The sequence below is a fragment of the Phalacrocorax aristotelis genome, chromosome 1, assembly GCF_949628215.1.
Source record: "Phalacrocorax aristotelis chromosome 1, bGulAri2.1, whole genome shotgun sequence".
Lineage (NCBI taxonomy): Eukaryota > Metazoa > Chordata > Aves > Suliformes > Phalacrocoracidae > Phalacrocorax > Phalacrocorax aristotelis.
The window spans coordinates 189600004-189622288 of NC_134276.1; the positions used below are offsets into that span (position 1 = coordinate 189600004).

The 22285-nt window shown below is 38.9% G+C and overlaps 1 protein-coding gene across 7 annotated transcripts in view; it reads left to right on the top strand.

Moving 5' to 3' along the window:
• Positions 1-22285, top strand: part of FOXP2 (forkhead box P2) — a 440819-nt gene that overhangs the window by 68038 nt on the left and 350496 nt on the right. For all 7 annotated transcript variants that reach the window (XM_075081092.1, XM_075081101.1, XM_075081089.1 and 4 more), the window contains one exon: positions 673-819. The gene's annotated coding sequence lies outside the window, so the exon portion shown is untranslated. The remainder of the gene's footprint in view (positions 1-672; positions 820-22285) is intronic.

Consider the following 22285-nt stretch of genomic DNA (forward strand, 5'->3'; position numbering starts at 1 on the left):
AACCTTTGCTAATTAGTTCTGTTGCGTTGTGTTCTGTGCTGGACACCAAAGCGGAGTGTGCATTTCAAGATGGAGATTAATACAATGGCAAATGATGTGTTATGCTTTGCTCTTTATTCCTTTCCCAATAGTTTTTAACACTGAATTTATGGTTTTGACTCTGACAGAGTGGTGAGTTTTAAGTTTTCATGGAGATATCTGTCATAAACCCCAGGTCTCACCTTCTGAGCAGTAAGATGTAGTGCAGTAGAGAGCTGTTTTGTTTAACAGAAGATTAAGATTAGAAAATTTATCAATAATGGGTAGCCAAGACAGTTTACAGTGAACCCTGCAAAAACTATTCAAAATTTCTTGGTGGTGCAAAATAATCAATAATGGGAAATTATCTTTTAATTTGTACACATGCTTTTTAAAGTATTATAATCTTGTTATTATGAATCTCGGAGTGGAGTAAGTGATTACTTTAGGAGTAGTGACTACTTCACATATTTCATACAAAGAAAGAAAGATGTAAAACGTGTGGGATTTCTTCCAAGGTACTCAGTATATGTGTGTAAGAACGGTCCTGTAAATGTACTAAAATGTGTTTTAAAGAGGTGATTGTAATACCTTGCTATAAAACTCAGTATGGATGCTTGCACTTACAGTGTTCCTTTCCCTTCTTACCCATAGAAAATTCCGAGTGAATGTTAAGGACTTTTTGTCCTCATCTGCCATAGAGGTGAAACACACTTGTGGAAGGAGAACCAGTTTGAGCAAGAAGGAAAAGACCCTCCCTTCCGACAGTACAGAAAGGTGACTGAGTGACTCCGAAGAAATGTAAGTGATTTATTATGGAACTGTGGCTGTGGCTGTTTCTACTGTGGATTTATATGCTCTGTGGGAGGTACACAGTACCACATCACTGAAACGTATTGCTTATAGATGTAAAATATGGTTTAGGAAGAAATTTGTGAAGCATACAGAAAATACACACTCCTTCTATGTTTGTTTGATGGTTAGCTATACTACTTTTTTATTTTTCTCTGAATGGCAATTGTTCATGGAAATGAAGTGCTGTAAGAGTCACAAACCTGTTGTTCTACCATTTTCTACTTTTCTAGACCTGAGTTAATTCAGATAGGTAGAAACTAAGCAGCTAAATCTCTATTATCCTAGATTCTGCTTACCCTCAAGAGAGAAGCAGGCATCCCCGGAGCCTGATCCAGCTCACCCTAAAAGTAATGCCTTGGGAATTCAGTATTGCTCCCTGAGTAGCTTGTGTCTCTCCATTGACAGCTTAGCTTTAGCCTAAGTGTTCAGTGAACACTTTAACCTGGCACATCAGTGTAAGAAGCAGTACCAGCCTCTTTTCCCCTCCCCATATTGTCGTTCTCCCTCAGCATGAGTAGCTGTTCATAAATTTGGAGAATGGATCTGGCTGAAAATAACCAATTATTTGTATGGTTTTGTTTTCAGCTGGGTTTATCCCAGCCTTCTCCCATATGGCTGTCCAAGGGCTGTGACTGGTACAAAGGGTGATGGGGGTGGGAATTAGCAGCCAAAAGTGCGGGGGAGTGCACGATAGCTTCTTTTGGCAGCTGTGCTAGTTTCTGCAGCCTAAATTGCTTGGTGAGCTATAGTCTCAGACCTTGTAGATATTTTTAGTGCTCTGCCATTTATAAGAGTAGAAAAACTTGGGTGAGGCACCCTTACTTATTATCTAATGGGGAACTACTGTTTTGTTGTGCATTTCACACTGGTAGTGGCAGGGTCTTTTATATCCTTTGTAAATTAAAATTCAGATCTCCAAAACAGGGAAATGGTCACAAATGGCTAGCAAGTAAGCAGTTGTCTTATAGTAATCTATATTGTAGGCATGGTACTGTATAATTCATATCTACATATACAATTTCTGAATCTTAAAAATGCTAGGCTGATTTTGTATAGCACCAAGCTTGATGTGTGGGTTGGGTGGTATCATATGATTAGTGGTTGGACTAATTTAGGCACAGGATCCTTGCCTCTCCTGAACAGTAAAATACTGAATAGCATTTCATTTTCACATTAAATACCTGATGGGAGGGTGTAAAGAAGACAGAGCCAGACTTTCTCATTGGTGCCCAGTAGCAGGGTGAGAGGCAACGGGTACTAATTGAATACAGAAGTTTCCATTTAGACATAATATAAAAAACTTCCTTACCTTGAGGATGTTCAAACATTGAAGCAGGTGGTTCAAAGAGACTTTAGAATCTCCATCCATGGAGATACTCAAAACCCAATGGGACACAGTGACAAGGAGCCTGCTGCATCTGACCCTGCTTGAGCAGCGGTTTAGACTAGGCGATCTCCTGAGGTCCCTTCCAACCTCAGCTATTCTATGATTCCAATAATATTTATAGGTAAGAAAAATCAGACAAGATTCTGCTATTTTATTTTGTGATATTTTAAATTTTTTTCTTTTTTTTTTCCTATTTTGATGTATTTAGCAATTTATTTTAGGCTTTTTCTTAAGTTTTGGCTAAAGATGAGGGATGGCAGAAGTTGCAAGCTTTCTAAAATGTGTTAAATTATATTTAAAGACTTGTGAATATAACTAAGAAAATCACATTGAAGTATGTGAAAATATTTTTTAGCTATGAATTAACACCATAATTCACATGATGTGGACAGTCACATGATGGGAATTTTGGATGTTTAAAACTAGTATCTTTTTCACTTGTTCCATAGAAAGGAAGATACATTTTTAGTACCATTTTGTGTTTGAAAAAAAAGAGACAAAACTAAGAACAAAGCCTTGGAGGAGAGATCCATTAATCTACAATAGAAATATCTGTCTTCCTGAAGTCTGGTCAGAAGGTCAATAAGACCTATGAAGCAGCCTAACAATTTCACTATAAGCTCTGTTTTCAGGTATTTGCAAATGGCCATTCTGGGACGGTCCGTAATTCAAGTAGATGCCAATGGAAACCTGTAAAAATTGGGAAAATGGAGAGTAATACTTCACAACATAGTCTTCGATCTTCTAGGAATGTGTGATTCAGGGGCTTCCTTGTGTTTTGAAATACTTAGGGAAAAGAAACTCTTTAATTGTCAGTTTTCTTGATTTTCAACTTCGATTAGTTTGGCAGACTTTTACGTCCACGTTTTTGCTATAGGTCAAATGTCTTTGCAAAGGTTTCCGTGAGATGGATGTATCATTTCTGGAAATGGAAAAAAAATATTCTAAAAAAGGTCTAGGAACTCTCTGCTTTGCTTTTGAGCAAGGACTTGAAATTTGAGAGTGAAGCTTTAATGGGTTATAAGATGTGCCTTTTGCCATGCCTCTGAATGTCTATCCTTATTGCACTGAATTATAAGCTTTTGAAAATTGCTGCTTACTCATAATCAGAAGAGGCATATTACTTTGTCAGCATATTCTCAAAATATTCTCTGTATATTCTTAAGCTCCTAGAAATGATTGAGTCTGTCCTGGCTTGGAGATCAAACACTGTGTGACATTTCAAATGTACAGATCCCCTGTTATTTTCACAAAAGGGTCTTGTTTTTTGAATTTTTCTGGGACAGTGTATTTTGATTTTTATGCTTGTTGAGAATTCTGTTTTTCTGCATTTTACGCTTACTTTTCCCATGTACTTTTTGAGAAGGATGTCAAGAGTGGGATTAATTTCCCCTGACGTTAGCTATCTAAAAATGTAGGTGGTGTAAATCTGAGCTGGTCACTATAGGCTTCCTTAGTAAGTGAAGAGAGATGAAGGCTTCCAGGGGAGGATTCCCATAGCCTCTTTTTATGTCTGTCTTAAGATGAGATGATTCATCCTTTGGAGATGCCTGTTTCTTGTCACTGACAATAAAAGAAGCCTAAGGTGACCGGCACAAATTTAGACATCTAACTTTTCTATTAAATGTTAAGACAGATAAATTCCATCTCTTGTGACATAGTGTGAGCCTTAAGAGGCAGGAATGTTACCATTGACATTGACAAAAACGTCCTGCTTTCACATGAGTAAACAAAATTCTTTTTGAAATTATTTCTTTGTGGTTATGGTGATACATATGAGCTTATTAAAAGGACATTTTCCATATTGCTTAGGCAGTGTATGTAACCATTAAAAAACTCTCTTTGAATGCCATTTTAAATATTAACTATGAAATATAAATAGATTTTTATTTTTTCTTATTTTTGTCTCTAGGTTAAGAAATGCAAATGTTTTAACTCCATGTTGCTACTTAATTTCTAGTAAGATAATAAAAGTGATGTATCATGAGATTCTAGCATTTTTGCTTTAGCATTGCTTGCAATAAAAGAGTAAATGAAAAAAACTGGTGCTAATATAACAGATGAAAAAGCACTTTTAGCTGATTTTTAAAAGAAAGTAATTAAGTGACTTTCCAATTTGAAAAATATTGCTCTACTATCAACTAGTATTGATAATGTGTTCTATTAAATGAGATTGTGATGAAATGCCATTTCCCATATGTATTGAAGTATTGTAGATTTCTTCAGTAATTTAAACTGCTGTCTGTATTTGAGTAAGAGCAACTGCATCGCCTAACAGAGAATGATAACACAGCACCTCCCTCAGTTCCAGTATTCATGGATAAGGGCTGTATGTGGAATAGTTGAATGGGTCTAAAAGGTATTAGAAGGAACATACAACATTCCTATTTGCTTTTTAGTTAAGTAATCAACCATCCTCATATTACTGGAAAAGCAAGATGGTGAAGTGTGCACAATCCAGAGTGTTCATTTTAGAGCATCAAGGATAACTTTTTGACACAGGAGCCAATGAGGCAAGATGTGCTGCTGGTCCTTACACTAACAAACAAAGAAGGTCTAGTTGAGGATGTGAGGGTTGGGGGTAGCCTTGCTGCAGTGACCATGAGATGGTTGAGTTCAGGATACTGCGAGGCAGAAGCAGGGCAACAAGTCAGATTACATCCCTGGACTTCAGGAGACCTAACTTCGGCCTCTTCAAAGACCTGCTTGGAGGAATCCCAGGAACTAGGTCTCTAGAAGGTAGGGGGTCCAAGAGAGCTGGACAATATCCAACGACTACTTTCCCCAAGCTCAGGGTCGGTGCATCCCTATGAGGAAGAAGTCAAGCAAAGGAGCCAGGAGACCCGCATGGATGAACAAAGAGCTTCTAGAGAAACTCAAATGGAAGAAGAAGGTTCACAGTACGTGATAAAAAGGGTCTGGCCAATTGGGAGGAATGCAGGAATGTTGTCAGGGTATGCAGAGATACAATGAGGAAGGCCAAGGCCCACTTGGACATAAACCTGGCAAGGGATGTCAAGGATAACAAGAAGGGCTTCGTTAAACATACCAGCAGCAAAAGGAAGACAGGGGATACAGTGGGCCCGCTGCTGAATGAGTGGGGGCCCTGGTGACGCAGGATGCAGAGAAGGCTGAGTTACTGAATGCCTTCTTTGCTTCAGTCTTTATGGCTAAGGCTGGGCCTCAGGCATCTCAGCCCCCAGAAGAGAGAGAAAATAAGACTTACCATTGGTTGAGGAGGACTCGGTCAGAGATCATTTAGGCAAACTGGATCCTCACAAATACACAGGCCCCGATGGGATGCACCCATGAGTGCTGAGGGAGCTGGTGGATGTTTTTGCTGAGCCACTCTCCGTCATCTTTGAAAGGCCGTGGAGGACATGAGAGGTGCCCAAGGACTGGAGGAAAGCAAACGTCACTCCAACCTTCAAAAAGGGCAAGAAGGAGGACCTGGGGAACTATCGGCCAGTCAGCCTCACTTCTGTCCCTGGAAAGGTGATGGAGCAGTTCATCCTGGAGGTCATCTCCAGCCGTGTAGAGGACAAGAAGGTTATCAGAAGTAGTCAACATGGATTCACCAAGGCAAGATCATGCTTGACCAACCTGATAGCCTTCTACGGATGGCATGACTGGCCGGGCTGACGAAGTGAGAGCAGTGGATGTTGTCTATCTTGTCTTCAGTAAGGCATTCAACAGTGCCTCCCATAGCATCCTCACAGGCAAGCTAAGGAAGTGTGGGTTGGATGAGTGGACAGCGAGGTGGATAGAGAACAGGCTCAACAACAGAACTCAGACGGTTGTGGTCAATGGGGCAGAGTCTGGATGGAGGCCTGTCACTAGTGGTGTTCCCCAGGGGTCTGTGCTGGGTCCAGCCCTGTCCAACATATTCATCAATGACCTGGATGATGGGACAGAGTGTAACCTCAGCAAGTTCACAGATGATACCAAGCTGGGAGGAGTGGCTGATACACCAGAATGCCAAGCTGCCATCCAACGAGACCTGGACAGGCTGGAGAGCTGGGCTGAGGGGAACCTTATGGAATTCAACAAGAGCAAGTGCAAGGTCGTGCAGCTGGGGAGGAACAACCCCATGCACCAGTACAGGTTGAGGCTGAGCTACTGGAAAGCAGCTCTGTTGAGAAGGACCTGGGAGTGCTGGTGGACAACAAGCTGACCCTGAGCCAGCAATGTGCCCTTGTGGCCAAGAAGGCCAAGAGTATCCTGGGATGCATTAAAAAGAGTATGGCCAGCAGATTGAGGGAGGTTATCCTCCCCATCTGCTCTGCCCTAGTGAGGCCACATCTGGAGTACTGTGTCCAGTTCTGGGGTCCCAAGTTCAAGAAAGACAGGGAATTCCTTGAGCAAGTCCAGCAGAGAGCTACCAAGACGATCAGGGGACTAGAGCATCTCCCTTATGATTAAAGGCTGAGAAACCTGGGTTTGTTCAGCCTGGAGAAGAGAAGACTGAGGGGGGATCTTATCAATTCTTATAAATATCTAAAGGGTGGGTGTCAATAGGATGGGGCCAGGCTCTTTTCAGTAGTGCCCAGAGACAGGACAAGGGGCAGTGGGCACGAGTTGGAACACGGGAAGTTCCACCTCAATTTGAGGAAAAACTTCTTTGCTTTGAGGGTGCCAGAGCAGTGGAACAGGCTGCCCAGGGAGGTTGCGGAGTCTCCTTCTCTGCAAATATTCAAAACCCACCTGGACATGGTGCTATGCACCCTGCTTTAGGTGTCCCTGCTCAAGCAGAGGCATTAGACAAGATGATCTCCAGAGGTCCCTTCCAACCCCTACCATTCTGTGATTCTGTGATCAAGGATATGACAAAGAAGTTTTAGTGTAACTTAGATGTCTTTTTGTGGTTAATTTCTATGTATTTGAATTAGTATTTTGGGTGGCTAAACTTACCTGTATTATTTCATATGTGTTTTTAAAATTGCTGTTATGAAACTATGCGTAACAGTAGAATATGCTTCAAAGATGATCTTGGTATTATACTTGTCCTGTTGTAGCAGAAATGCACATGATTGCTTATTGTAAGCAGTATTTCTGTACTCTCCCGCTTATGGCCGATTGACTAACCTCATTGGGGTGTATCAAATTTTCCTTTCGGTTTTAGTTTTGTTTGGAATGTTACTTTTTGTATCTGGGATGTTTCTTTAATTTCATCTTTGTTATTTAAAATGTGGTACATTTCGTTAAGTATCGCATAGCAGCGGAGTGCATGTATAATAGTGTAAAACTGCAGACAGTACCTGACCCCTGGAATCTACATTCAACCTGAGGAAGGGATTTATTTTTTTTAAAAGAGTACTTGCAAGTTGGCCTAAAGGAAGTACTTAGAGAAGGGAAGCAATCTCATGTTACTAAGTTTTAGGTATTTTCCCTTTTTTTCTCTCTCTATAATATTTGCACAAAATAACATTCAGCGATGTTTATATCTCAGTATCATTAAACCATGTTCTGTAAACATGGACAAAATATTTCCCTTTTAGAAACACTGTCATATCAGTACTTGCTGGCCAAGATTCTCACTGGTAAATAGGCAGAGCTTCACAGAAGATGGCAAGTTGGCTCTTCGTGTAGTTGATACAAGTTTTATAGGCTTGATTTCTTTCACAATTGTCTCCTTTTATTTGAGTTGGATTTGTAATATTCCTATCCCCCTGCTACTGCAAGAATGCTTGGTTTTGGATGGCTTTTTATGCATTATCATCAAAATCCACCAAAAAGACCCTAGTTCTGAGAAAATGAAAAGGACAGTTCAGCCAAGGTGCCACTCAGCAAAGGATGTTTGAGTAGCGAAGAACTGTGCACATTTGTACTGAACTATAAATTTTATTTTATGGTTGATTTTTTGTCCTGATCCTGTTAGAGGGTTCAAACTGAGTAGATCCAACAGGCTGAGGATATCTGGATCCAGTGAAAGAATCTGGGTATAGAAACCTGAAGAGATTCGGTTCAAGAAACTCATTAATGATGGCAGCAAAATTAATGGAGCTAATGTTATCCACAGCACAGGCATCTACCTCAGCAGGGTTTTTTAATTATAGAAAATTCCACATGGGGTCAATCCCATTCCATGCAGATAGGGAATAAAATTGCCATCCCGTTGTTGGTCCGACTCAATATTTAAAGGCACCCTGAAGTTTCAAACAGGAAAAAAGGGAAGGATGTTTTGATTGTTGCAGGCATTTTTAGAAAGTATAAATATGCATTGATAGTTTTTCTAAAACTACCTATGTGCTCTGCATCTTGTCTCTAGTCACAAAGCAGGCAAGAGAGGAAGGAAAACTTTTTACCAGCGTGTCTTTATTTCTTCAGCTTATCTATATAAACTGTCTTGTCTCCAGTGGCTTTTGGATGGTTAAATTCCTGAATTACTTATTTGGCGGCATCGATTAATTAGCCCTTATGCCCATTCAGACTGTCAGTTTTCCTCATTTTCTACTTTGTGAGAGATGGAGTCATATTAATTTAATCTGAAGTATCTTTCCAGTGGTACAAGGGAGTAAAAGATGGGTGATGGACTAAATACAGGTACCAGCTAAGCAGATGCCTTTCACTAAAGTGACCATTTTATAGACTCTGCACGCAGTTGCAGAACCCTGGCATTGAGCCATTCACGAATTGGAAATGGTATGAAACACGCATTTGTAATGGAACACAATATTCTTCATACAAGATTGGTAAATGTTTTTATAGGATTACTTTGTGTTGGTAAACAGCTGCAGTGTTATGCTTCAGCGATAGAAGCATTTGGATGGTAATGAAAGGATTCTGGTATACAGTTAACAAAGCATGGCGAGATCCTTTGGGGCATAAGTCATGACATTAATAATAATAATAATAATAGTAACAACAACAATAATGATGCACTGCATTTCATCTGAGAATTTCAAAGAACTATATATAAAACATTAATGAGTTAAGTATCACCCTAACCCCCTGTGGATTACTTTTAAGACTGCTTAAATCTTTAGGTTGGCTGAATGTGGAAATAAAGTATAATTTTTCCTGTATGTTGCTCACCATGCTTACGCTGCACACAGATAATTCCGGAAGCTTCAGTCATATATATAATGATCAATATTTTCAACACAGAGATGTTAAGGCATAGAGAAATGAATTGACTTGGTACAGGCAGACAGTAGCTCCAGCATAAGCATCCTAACCCCCAAATCATCCAAAATTATCTGGCTGATGCAGTCATGGTTGGCTCAGGCTGCTGGGTCTCTTTGGATTCCGCCATCGGGTTACGTGAACCCCTTGAGCCATGCGGGGATTGTGCCCAGACCTTGACTGTGCTCTGTGGTGAAGATGGATGTTTTTGACTGCTTTGCATGGATTAACTTCAGATACCTGGAATGAATATTGTCATCACTTGCTGTTGTGCACTTCAAAGACTGTGTAATATTACAGAAAATAACACTGTGCAAACGCAGTGCAGCTGGAACCTGGCCATTTAGAGTAGCGATTACGTGAGTTCTGATATGCTGATATATGTGTATGTCAGAAAAGCAACATATTTATACATGTTATAACCATCAGTATGAAGTACATTAAATACAAACAGCTTTTCGAGGGCAAGACAGTAGTTGAACGAACACTATAGTTGCAAAGTATAAGAGCAGAAACCATCTGTTGTGTAGCATATTTTCATGAAAACATCCATGATGGAAACCAAAGCTAATTAAACAGTTACTCCACAATGCAATTTAGGGCTTTTTAAATAATCTTATTTAGAAAATTGGTTTGGAGAGACAACTCTAAAAGATGCTTTGGGTTTTGCCCCATCAGCACTGCTCCTTGATTAAGGCCGCCTTCTCTGCACCATTGCTAAGGACCGTTCACTCTCCTCTTGTCCCTTTTGTCAGAGGAGATATCAATAGTATCTTAAAAGTATTGGTTAATGTTTTTGCTATTCTAAACCTCATATTTTGCAGTAGTGATATATAAAATTGCTTCTTTCCTTTATCTGTAGCAACAAATGAAAACATGTAGGTTCTCAGCTGACACAATTTTGGCTAAAATCATATTTTTAAATAGAAACCAACTACGGGTTATGCTAATAGAATCTCATTTGTAATTTAAACTGCAGCTGTTAACATTCAAGAATGGAGCCATACATCAAGGAGTTTTCTGCAAAAACAGAAAAATACTAATTCTTCATCCTCAGATCTGCAAATCCAGACTGATGGGATTTCAGCCCTTCATCTTTTAGTGACAGGCAGCAGCATCAGTGGAATAAAACTAAAATGTGATCCCCTTTCTCTCCACCTCCTTCCCCTAATTTTACTCTGACAGAGAAAGAAACACAGTTTTAGCTGGTATCTTTGCTCAGGGGAAAAAAATGGTCTGTCATCAGGTCTTTTAGGGAGAAAGAGCTCTTCAATGGAGCAGTTAAATGGTATTTTGATTCTCAGGGTGCATCTTATACCTGTATTTTTGCAAGATACGACAAATGATTTCTGAGGTAGTTATTGAGAGCAGAATCGAGGTCATCAACCTTCCCCCAAGAGGTCATTATCTCTCAGTTCTTGTTTCTGATGAAAATGTTCAACATGGGGGAGATGGGCTCCAGATGAACCAGCTGAAACTGCAGTCTCACGTGAGCAGTCCTGCGCCATGTGTTAGTAAAAGAGGTACTTATGTTTTTTCTTTTGGAAAAATCAGTGACTGATTAATTTTTTTTTTATTAATTTTAATTCATTTTGCAATAATTTAGCGTATGAATGTTGACGTTTATAATTCTAAATCCCCTAGCATGCATACATTACTGTAAAGTCCTCTAAAATTGGTGATGAAATAGATGCCTTTGGGTATGTTGAAGTAGAGACCTCCTGTGTCTTTGGAGAAATTTGGTTTGAAGCCCTACAGCTAAATTCAAAAGCTCTTCATTGTCTGCAAATGAGTTGCTCCGATACCAGAGTTGACGTATGAGGCTGGGTCCCAGCATATGGCTGGAAATACTCAGTTTTCTGAAGAGAAAAAAGATATAAATCTGCCACAGCAAAAGAAATCTTTACAAACTGCCATACAAACAAAAATAATGTGGTCTGTACATAGAACAGGAAACGGTTATCATCTTAGTATTAATAGCTTCGGCAGCATCTCTGTTAGTATTTTAGTTCAAATCGGGACTGCACTTCAGAAGTATCAGGATAAACCAGAAGAAGCTAAACAAGCGCAAGCACTCCAAAAATCGACCAAAATTGTGCAGTGGTACAAAATAAAGTGGCTTGAAGCGCTGTCGTGTGGCTATAAAGTGCTTGGCTCCAGCTGTTCTGCTGTACAAGCCCATTCTTGTTGGGCTCCACTATGTCCTAATGTAGACGTTTTCTTAGTTCAATAAGACTATGGTCATCCTTGTCATTAAAAAGTGTGTTAAAAAACCCCACCTTTTTTATCTGTGAGTAATGTAATATTTCCACTTTTTGCTCAGATAGTGGATTAGAGTCTGTAACTATAGAGGTATCTTCTGGAATGAAAATGTTTTCAATTATTCCCATGTACTTATACGACCAGTGGGCTATTTTCATTTTGTGTGTTTAATATGTACTGAAGCATTTTTATTTTGTATGTTTAAAATGTACTGAAGCAGGAGTTGTTTTTATCTAGTCTGTTTCTGTTAAAACTGTCATTTAAAGGGTGATGTTTTGAATTTTTGATCTCACCTTCTCTATTCACATTTCTAAGAGAAACTTTAAACAGATACCTTAAAGAGGAGAGCTAGATGAGGACTGTCCTTTTCAGCTCCCTTTTCTATGTTTATATGATAAATGAAGTAATAGCAAATTTATTGCTTGTTTATCAGTAGTTAGGAGAAAAATGGAAGCTAATACCGAAGGCCCAAAATTGACTATTTTTTTTTGTTGTAATCTTCTAACATCTTCTGTATTGTAATAAATTGTGTGTGTATGTTTATGAACATACACACACATGTGAGTATTATGCTGAATTTAGTATGGCACATACTAAAGAGTATTGCTAATAGGAGCAACATTGATGAGGTAGTTCATTGGACAGGTCATGGGTTGTAGTACATACTGCTCATTGCTTGTAAGATGAAGCATTTAGTCTGCTTTTCTAAATAGAGTTTCCTGCTTTGTGCCCAAGTTTCTAATCTTCTTGTGCACATTTCTAGAGTTTCCCTATCCTACCCAGTGTTTGTAAATGAAATTGCTAAATGCTGGTACCTGTAGTTCTTTGTTGGACACTTAACCATGGTTTATCAAAGTCTCTGCTTTTGGTCCATCAGCTAATATTTTGTTTCCATGACACTTTGAATAGCACTGAGTTAGTGACTTACCTGGTCCCATGATCTTGAAATTGAGTCAGTAGATAGTTACTTCGGTAGCATGCTATGAAACAGTAAGATGATACATCTGAAGTGCCAAAGGTAAAACCCAAATACTGCGTTTAGGAGTTACTTACAAGCCAACATTTGTATCCACTGTATCTTGCTCTTTCATAATTTAAAAATCTACACGTTTTTGCATAGCTTTCTAAATAGTGATACTGACTCAAATAGCTGAAAAATTTTTACCTGTTTTATGCTCATAGGTGAAACTGAGTATCATAGGATGTAACCAATAGGCAGTTTGTAAAAAAATATAAAAGAGGTCAAGGGAAAAGAGAGAAAGAAGAGTTGGTAGCAATTTAGGGAAAATGGAGACTAGGTGAATGACAGGAGGCGTTAGTTATGAATTGCCGATTAACTCCCAGTGGTATTAGACCAGCCACTCTACAGTGAGGTAGTCAAATATTTGAGTGTGAACTGGTTTAATTGGTCAGAGAATAAAGGTACAAAGAAAATGAAGAAGCTGATAAAACAGACTTTGTAATGTTTTGCACCATGTCATAATCACTCACCAGGCTCACCAAAAGCACATACTCTTCAAAACTGCTAAGCCATTGCCGTAGAGCTGTAGGAGCACTTCCAAACATTGGGATTTTCAACATGGTGAAACATCTACATATGGTATTTTTTTTTAATGTTGAGCTGTATATTTCAAATATTTCATTCGTTGATGGTTACAGCATTTTTACTGGCATGGCTTATGATTCATGTAAATTTTTTTTTAAAATTGCAGATGCATATATTCAGTGACTTTGCTTGTCATGCAGAAGACTGGCAAATGTGAGTTTTTAAGTATGCTCTGGAGATGCTTTGCCTTTATTTACATCCTAAGAAGGAGTAACATGCATCTGACCTACCATTTACTACTTGTCATATGAATTTCAAAACCTAAAACCCCCCAATTTTTGTAACTTTTCTCAATGGCTCAAGAGCATCTATAGCACTAATGTTTCACTTAATGCTCCACTCACTCTTGGAAGAAAAAGTGAGATATCATTTAGAGTGGAACATGGACAATTCGCTTTCTAGGCTATAGGAAACGCTGAAAGCCTGAACTGGGAAATTCTGGAAGGAGAAGTACCTTTGCCTCCCAGGTTTGTGTGTGTAAGATTGCTTTACTCTGAACGGTTTTTCTGCTCAGTCCAGATCTATCTGAAAGGCTTACAGAGGAAGGAAACAGAGTGACTTAAGTTCACCACATGGTTGTTAAAAAGATAAATCAGGCTAGAAACTGAATGGGGGGTGATGCTGTCCTGAAGAATTAAAGTCCTGAAGCAGTGTGTGGTTGTGTACATGTTAACTGAATGCTTCTTAAAAGTGGCTTGTATACCGGCTCTATTTTTAATACTTATTGTCGGATTCCCACTCAGAGATCACAGTTGCTGCTGTTGCAGGTGTAAAATTTTGTGATTTCTTGATTGCTACCATAAATTGATTGTGAAATTTTATGAACTTGGCTTGATTCATCATCAAGCATTGCTTGAAGGTATGAACAAGGTGCTGTGAAGGCTTTCATGACTATCTTTTATTTCTGTTACTTCTCCTTCTGTGAAGCTGAGTGCTGGCCAGGTTTAGAACCAAGGGAATCCTTTCCATTACTTACGTTGACTACGTTGACTTTCTGGGTGTGGGAGGGTGCTTTAGGTCTTTTCCATGCATATGTCTTCCATCAGATGAAAGTATTGTGTCAAGGGAAGTGTGTGAATAGTACCTAAATAGCTACCTGATTTGTGGACAAAACCAGGCAGAATTGTGCCTGAAGAAACAAAAATATTTCTAAAAATTAGACCCTGAATGTTGGTTTAAAGGTTGTGTCCTTTGGAAGGATTTGAAGCAGTTTAGGTGCTTATGTTGCTCTAGGGACTTCGAGTACTGTGAGGTTTTAAAGAAGGCTAAGTATTCCAGGAAGTTTAAGAGCTTATGGCATCGTAAATATTTAAGATGATTTAAAAGGTTATGTCCTCTTTAGTATTTGAGTTGGATTAAGTGCTTATATTGCCTTAAGGACTTTTTCTTTTTTTTTTCCCCCTAAAAGGAACCTAGGAAATTAAATGCAAGAAAACCTATAGATGCAGTGTTTGGGCTGCATTTGGGAAGTGCAAAATTCTAGGTTTCAATAGCAGCATTAACTTGACCACACCACACATGCATCAGAGGTGGACAGAACAATGAAGGATGTCCAGGAAATAGCTGGATATGAAGTCCAGAAGCAGTGTTTTTTAATACTTTGACATCCAGTGCATCAGGAGATGGTTCTTTCCTTCTTCTGCATGTTCGGTATGATCTGATAAAGAAGATCAGGTAGATGATCAGGTTAGAATCAGATCACAGAAATGCAGGGAAACAATTTCATCATAGGAGGTCAAGACATCTTTAATTCAATATGCAAGAAAATAGTTTAGTTTCATTTTGTAGTTTCGCTGATACATTACCTCGAATAATAAGGAACAATGAATATGACATATCTAGGTCTCAATAGCTTATCTTTCCTAAATTAAATGAATTGATGTATTTTATTACTGTTTTCTGAGATGCCTTGCCTAAATTCTGCACTGAAGTATATTTACAGAACATATTTTCCCGAAATGTCTATACTTGTGGCATCCACAGGAACAGGGTTTGAGGGTGTGGGTAACCTGAAGCCTTCGTGACTGGGCAGGCAATGTACAGCCTGTATTCAGCTACGTAAGTGGGATGAGTGAGGTGTCTTCCACATGGCCACATGCCCGCAGAAGTTCACTGATAATATCCCAGCAAACCAAAATAAGCTGTCAGTTACGCTATTTGTATTCTAACACTGGCAGTAGTGCTGGCTTACTCCATCCCAGCAGTTCTGACCAAGAATCACCAACAGTTGGTAGTACAATGTGTGCAAAGGGTGGGCTGGTCAGACTGAGTATCTGACATCTTCCAGGCGATATCTGTGTTCTTCTGTTGTGTTTCACTTAATGCAGGGTTGAGAACAATCTGGTGCTGAAAGACAGTTAAGAAGAAAATAGGATATACTTCAAAACACAGGTCTAAATGCAGTGCACTGATTGAGCTATTGTTGCTATGTGTTGATGCCATACAATCAAATGATTATGTGTTTTAAACAGGGTTTGGTGTAATCCGAGTTCAGCTGCTTCAGAACTGACTCAGGGTTCTTAGTAACTCTTCAAAATTATTAAAGTATATTTTTATGTGTGTACATCTTTAATTAAATGTAATTTCCGATTACTTTTGGTAAACCCCATGGAGGAAGGACCCCCAACGTTTTCCTGTGTTCCTCTCTTTCAAATGTAGCATCATCTGAGAATTTTAAAAGTACAGTTTCTATATGGATGACCATTTCACTGTCCAAGTTATGAAAGAAAACAGCCGGTGCACCACACCAGGATGGACTCCCGTTGAGCCCCATTCATAATATCTTTCTTCTATTACTAGTCTCTACACTAAATTTTTGAACACATTTTGTATTTGCCTTAAAATGGTTTAATTTAGTCTTTGTTCCCTTAGCTTCTTTTTATGAGTCATGCACTTCTTTTTATATGTCATCCACTGCTTCTTTTCCATTCACAAACTATTTTTTATTAAAGGAGAAGTTTAACTGGCTTGCCAGATTTTGCTCATGACAAAACTATATTGGCAGGTATTTATTTTCTTGTTGTAAAAAAGAAAAAAAATGTCTTGTTGGTCTTGTTTTTCTGAAGAATATTCCAGGAACTGAAACTACTTGGACAAGCCTGTCATTCCTTACCTCCTCTTTTTTCACCTTTTTAAGATGGGCACTGGATTTTTGCATTCTCATTGTTCTGGAACTTCATACATTCTCTAAAAGTTCTGAAAAATCATTGATGGCTGTGAGAGAATTTCAATAAATTCTCTTAGAGTCCCTTTCACTGCAGTTAACTGGCCTACCTATTGAGGCAAGGCAGCTGTTTGTGGGAATAAAGGGTAGAAACCTTAGTCACTGGATTGATTTGAGTTAAAAATAAATTTCAAAAATAAAGACTTTTTTAAACTCTTATAATTTCACCAATTTGGTTTTAAGTAGCTATAAATGACAGGTTAGCAAAAATTCAGTGGAGTCAGGCATTGGAGGGATTGGAGTTTGGCATTCTTGAACAGGATCCATGGCACCAGCCAACATCATGTTCTTGCCTATCCTAATTATGAGCTCGATTAGGCTCAGTTGATATGACAGCATCTAAATTACTGAAGTGTCTCTTCATCTGTTTTCCCTTTTCTACTCTTAATTTTTTTATCCCTTTTGTCACTGGTTTTAGCTATCATATTGTACTTGTTTTTTATATCAAAGACTAAGCAAAATATATTTGTCTTTGTATCTTTTACAAATAGGATGATAAACTGTTTCTTGGATTTTCCTATTACTATCAAGCAATATGAAAAATGCTTCCGTGCTACTAATTATGTTTTCTGGAAGTTATGTTTTGCTTTCTGTTTTTGCCCGTCTGACTTTGTCCCTATATTGTCACATTTTTCTCTCATGCATACTTGTGTTCATGGATCTATACTCTCCTTAAGTTGCCGGTCCTTGGGTTTGTGATTTAGCCTTTTTCAACACTGACTTAGTTTGCTCTTATGCCTTAAATGTAATTCCTTTATGGAACTGCCAACTCTCTTGGACTCTTTCTTCCTCCCTTCGAGTTACCTTTCACAGGATCTTGGCCAGCAATTCATTTATCCAAGTTCTCTTCTGTAATCTCCGTTGGCTTTATACTCCTATTCTCGCTCTTCCATCCTTTCCTTAGAAATGGGAATTCTCTCATGTTATGCTTAGTTTCAACCAAGCTGCCCTCAGTTTTCACATTTTTACTGAATTCTCAAAGGCTGAAGTAAAACCTAAAGCATATTTTTGCTTTGTGTGTTTTCCTCAGTTTCTGTACTGAAAAATGGTTGCCAACACATTTCTGGATAGCCTGTGTCCCGCTGTCTCCTTTCGTAAAGGACGGCCGAGTAGTTAAGGTTCCTTGTTATTGCCAAGTTCTGCAATAACAGAACTTGCTTGTACACTGCTTGGTCACAAAAAAAATCTCATTTGTGTGATTTTTTTTCTGGGGAGAGGAAACAGAGTAGGCTGTGCGGCAAAGAAAGGAGTGTGCTGGATGTACAGGCAGCCAACTGTCAGCAAAGATGTGAATTTATCTTTTTATGCTGCGTTGGTAAACAGACTGAATTTCAGCTTATGGGTCTTGTGGCCACATCTGAAAAAAACCCAACCTTTTGGAAGATTAGAGATGGTGCCAGAAACAATTATGAAAGTGATTTAAGAGCTTGAAAATTGCCTTGCAGTGAAATATTTAAGGAGATCAGTCTGTTTACCTTATCAAAAAGATGTTTGAGAAGTGACTTAATTACAGCATACCTTCGCAGAGAGAAAATATCTGGTGCTCTAAAGAGCTCTTTAATCTAGTACAGAAAAAAGCATGACATGAAACAATTGTTTTAGCTAAAGCAGAATTTTTTCTTTAATCAACTGTAAGTGTTTGGGCTCAATCATAAGGTAACTGCCTGAAATTTTATATTCTGTGATGTTGTAGGAAGTCAGACTTGATGATCTAACGGTCCTTTCTGACCTTAAATTCTCTTTAATCCATGAATCTTCTCAACTTGGGCTGTTCTTCTGCAAAACACATGGCCCTCTTCTTGACAACCTTGACAGCCCGCAGAAGAGAAGTACGGTTGGACTGGGAGGGACTTGTAGGATAAGATAAAAAACGAGCAGTGGAGGGGAGATTTCTTTTTGAACTAACTATGGTTCATTATGGGGGATCTGATTTCTAAAGGCATTTTCTAAATTTGTGACTGGTTTCCATTTTCTTAGTTTAGGTGGAGGGCCCCTTCCGTTAGTCTTGGTGGTTCATTTATTCTTTGATTTTATAGTTAACTGTCCTCTGGCTGAGATATGTTGCTCGTTTGGCCAGCTTCTAGTGCACTTTGTTGATTTTTTTCCTTAAAGAAAAATTCAGAAAGATGATACCAGACTTGATATCTGGAATGCAGAGACCATTAGTGGATTCCTTTATCATAGCTCATAGTAAAAGTTTGGGAGTTCTCTCTTTCTGGTTATTGTCTTTTACAGTATTAAAATGTTAACTCACTTCAATCAGAATTATGTCCACTAGCCTTTACCCAGTGCAGTACCAAAGCTACAGGGTACGCATTGGGTTATTTTTATTTACTTACAGGAATCCTGGAATTTGAAGAAAGAAAATATTGTTGTTAGGAGATTACAGACACTTGCAGCATAAATGTTCGAATCGGGAAACCATCATAAACCCTCTTTTCCCCCCTCAGGGATTAACATTTGGGCTTTGCAATGTGTGTTAGGCTATTTTGGCATTAAAACCCTCTACCCAAGGACAGATTTTTGTGTCAGATTTCTTTTAATCAGTCATGTTTTAGTAAGTGCAAAAGACAGACAGCTTTACACTAATGCTTCTGTGTGGATCCACAGGTTTGAAATTTTTGTGTCAGGAGAGGAATGACTGGCATTAGGCAAATTTCTAGTAAATTAAAGCTTCATGAGTAACAGATTATCCTATGTTTCCTTTCTTCATGCCTTTCTTACAGTACCCACATAAACAATACGTGGAAGCATCTTCAGGTGTAAACACTTTCTGCCTTTGTGGCACCTGGGTATCTAGAGTGGCCTCAGCAACAATATGTTTAAGAAATCTAGAAAGAAGCTTGTTACACCTTGAAAATGAGGCCTCACTACTCTTATGCAAATCACTAGTAAAGTGCTTTTTCATCACAACAGTTGAATTTATGATGCCTATTTTAAGATGATTTTCAACAAACCTTTCTACTAATTTGCTCTTGTAAATCCTGACATTTGCTCGCCTTATTCATAACAGAGTAGTAACACTAAGAGATGTTCCACTTCATTTACTTGAAAAAAGCTTAACAGTATCAAAGATAGTATTTTTAATTTAAAAAAGAAATATGTTAGAAATTGATAAAAAAATAGAGTATGCTTTTGTTTATTTTGTAGTGTTTGTAAGCATCTGCTTTGATGCCAGATTTTTTCAGGTTTTTTCAGCTTATCTTGTAACTTTTTAAAATGAGTAACGCTGTCTCCTTTACAACAACTCCTGTGCCTCCCAGGGTGCCATCTTCTCACTCATGATGTTATGAGTTAACTTTACATTTTGTTGCTCTTTACATGGAATGCTTTGAAAAACCCATGGACATGCTACTTATTTTGCTTTTTGCTGTCCTGCTGAAAAGATCAACAAGGAGAAACAGTGCCACTGCACTCTTTAGTTCAAAATTCGTTGCAGTTTCTCCATTACAAGTTTTGCTTGCATTGGCTTGATCTCCCATGAGCTTGGAGACCACATCCTCCTTAATGTCGTTACGCTCATCACTGGCAGTTCTGTGGTCTGCTCTTTGGTGTTTGTATAGCCATGTTAGCACTGAAGCTTGACCAAGATTCACTTACCACAAAGACAGTTTAAAAAAAAAAAAGAATATTCTATTTTTAAAATAGCAGCCATGTCCATGTTTGATGCAAACAAGCAAAAAGCATCCAGGGGTGGCAAGGCGTTCAGTGGGATGTTGCCTGTCCTGAAGCAGACTCTTTGTCTCTCTTAGAGTTTTAAAATGAAAGTCGAGTGTCACAGTTTAGGGCACCCCTTTTATAGTACCTGTAGAAACTCAGTGATAGCACATGACACAATGCACCACTGGCCAACTTCCCTGGAGAATGAGTAGTTTACAGCGCATTCACCTCACTGTGCTGCAGGTTTCCGCCGAGGAGCTGTATCTTGCTGCAGCTGAAAAGTGAATGTGTCCTGTCACCTGCAGGACCTCAGTGAGAGGGGGGCTGCTGCCTGCTGCTGACCCTTGCCTTGATCACATCTTGCCCGCGTGCAAGACAGTCTTTTTCTCATTCTGAATGCAGATGTTTGCCTAAAGTATGACAATATCGTTCTATTAAAAAAAAAAAAGTAGCAGTAAAACAGGATGCTGTGTGCTGCTCCACTTTAAGCAGTGGCACAACATATGTTTGAATAGCATAAGAATTTGATCCTCCTTGGTGCCACTGCCGCATATCGTTTTTATTTTTTTCTTAATGTATGAATTAAATGGCTTTGTTCCCCAGCTCTCTTGTGGGAGCATCTCTTTGGGGCACTGGCTTTTAATTTGCTTTGCTTCGCATAGCCCTTTAGCAGCTTGGAGGTTCTGTGCCTAACTGTGGTTCAGATTCTGCTGTTCTTTGTGCCAGAGGACATGATTCAGAATGTCTTTTTGCTTGTGCAGCTTAAGTATGGCTAAAGTAACAATGTGGCACAAGCAAGGTGATTCAGGTACTTATCCTGCTTATGTACTTGAAAAAAATTTCATTGCTTCTGACTGAGGACTCCCTACAGATGTAGCTACTGACTGGAGATGCTAGACATAATGTTTTATTCTCATTCTTGGCCCTCACTGAATCTGAAGGATCTGTAAGCATGTTAAATGCCTTCATCTGGTCCATCCTGTCCACATGATCAAGCTAAAGAGTCAGGCTCCTTTTCCTTTGATCTCTTTCTGGATCGCGTTTTTCATTTGTTGGTCTGTTTCATTTGTTGGACTATTTCACAGCTTGGATCTTCAGAGGCCTTCATGGGCTATGACTGAATCTGCTCAGGCTGAGGAGGAGAGTCCAGAAGGCAGAGCTTGGTCTCCTTGGATAGGGCTGTTCGCAGGTCCTTTCTCCTGCTTTGGAACAGGATATTGTGGCTAAGTTAACATGTGGGTGTGGGCGAGGGATCCTGGACAAGACCTAGGAGCTTAGGTCTGCTTTGGGAGTTAGTTGGCGTGTAGACAATGCTCCACCTCATGTCTGAATTGTAATGAAGTTTACACTGGAACTAAATAGCTTGCTCTCTAAAGCAAGGCACTTTTGCAATCCAAACAAAAATGACTGTTTTGAATTTGGGCGTCTTCATGGTTGGGTAACGTTTATGTCAGATGTGGAAACTTTTATTTAAGGGCAGTTGGTTTCACCTCAATGTCGTCTTTAGCTACAAAAATCTCAGATATAACCTAAGTCAGTAATAAAAGTCATATTACTGAGTATGTCTGTATTCAGTGAATAAAGTCCGAATGCTTTCAGTTCAGCAAGTTGAATACATCTGTGTTCAAAACAAGGCAGTTCTTATTAGAACTGCAGATGCATTCAAGATCATCTAGACTGCTGTGCTTGTATTTTGTGATATATCTACCAAGTTACCTTTTAGTATGTGGATGTTTGTAGGAACACTACGTACAGCAGTGTAGGTTAAGGAAAAGAGTAGGAAGTGAACTATGAATTTTCAAGCTTTTGTTATTCTCTCAGCGCTGTTTGGTGCTTCTGATAGAAGTTGCAGGTTTCTCTTTTTCTTTTAAAAAGGCTAAAGGATGAAAAACTGTTCTTGGGAGGACTCCTACACTTAATCCTTTGATTCTTTCCATAGAAATATAATTGTAAGAGCACCAAAGAAAGAGTGGCACTCTTTGAGATTTGGCTGGTGTTCATTTTTATCAGTTGTTTACAAAAGGTGATAAATGCAGTGTATAACTTTTGTGGGGAAATACCCCTGTAAATTTTATTTTTCTACAGCTCTTCTCAGAGCTGTGAAAAAAATGATGCAACACTTCCATAACATTAAATCTGAGAAATAATT